Consider the following 1,486-nt stretch of genomic DNA (forward strand, 5'->3'; position numbering starts at 1 on the left):
GTAGGTTGTGGTAAATGGTGGTAGATGGTGGTAGGTGGTGAGGGATGGTGGTAGGGGGGCGTGGCCGAGGTAGGGAAGGAGGGAGGTGGGCGGGAGGCTGTAAATCGTGGTGTATGGGCGTGTGTTCGTGCCACACCATAATTATGTTATCTCCAGCTCACCCGCTCCTCCTCTGGTCACACGCCCACTCTTGCCCAAAGTGTGGTCACCGAGGGGAGAGGTGATGGTGATGAGGTGATGGTGATGGGGTGTGGTGATGGTGATGGTGATGGAATATGGTGGAGTATGGTGTGGTGGTGAAGGTGTTTAAAATATCCTCCTGTACCACACACAAGCACTACCACCCTTCCCACAGGCTACAATAAATACCATGAACTCGTTACTACAAACTTTTTTTTACATATCACGACCAACTGACAAATTCTGACACTGATTGAGTTAAATAATATCAATGTATTATATAATTTAATATATTTATATATATTTTTTTTTAAGCTTACTCAACGGTATTTTATATTTACTGTTTTACTCGTTCAGTTAATCCAATGAAAATAGTTTTTTTCTGGTATTGGTAACCCTAGCGATGATATTGGTAACCCTGGTGATGATATTGGTAGCCCTGGTGATGATATTGGTAACCCTGGTGATGATATTGGTAGCCCTGATGATATTGGTAACCCTGGTGATGATATTGGTAACCATGGTGATGATATTGGTAACCCTGATGATATTGGTAACCCTGGTGATGATATTGGTAACCCTGGTGATGATATTGGTAACCCTGATGATATTGGTAACCCTGGTGATGATATTGGTAACCATGTAAACAGAAGCAACTCGTCAGTAAACATTGCTTCAGTGAGTCAGTTCCCCGAATGTTTGATATAACACTATGATACCAGACAACTAGGTCAATAAACATTATCTCAAGTTAACTCCAAACATTTCTATGACCGATTTACTTGTTATAAATAGTTAGAGAAAGATTAAGTAAACAGATATGGTAGTTTAATGGTGAAGGCGAGCATATATAGTGTTTGCTGACGCTTCTCTCACTATCAAATGACTCTCACTATTGCATACTAACTATAAATTAATCCTGATAATAAAATAAACTTTAAAAATTATATAAGACAAAATCACATCATGAGAATAAATTCGTTTTAAAAAATATATATAAATACGAAATTAAGAAAAACGAAAGAAATTTGGAATAAAAACAAACGGAAGAAATAATACGAGACAAACTTTAAATAATATCAAATTAAATTAACTATCTGAAATATATCTGAAATCGAAGAAATATAGATCATGTTCTTATAAATGTTAAAATATACTTCATTAAGCAGTCAGTTTTTTCTCTACACCCCATTCATAATACCCCCTCACATCACCCCTCCCCCTCATCCCCCTTACCCCCTTACCAACCCCTCATTCCGCCCATCTTCCCCATCACATCCCCTCCTCCCCCTCACCCCGCCCCTCC

Source organism: Homarus americanus, unplaced genomic scaffold (assembly GCF_018991925.1).
Source record: "Homarus americanus isolate GMGI-L3 unplaced genomic scaffold, GMGI_Hamer_2.0 scaffold18459, whole genome shotgun sequence".
Lineage (NCBI taxonomy): Eukaryota > Metazoa > Arthropoda > Malacostraca > Decapoda > Nephropidae > Homarus > Homarus americanus.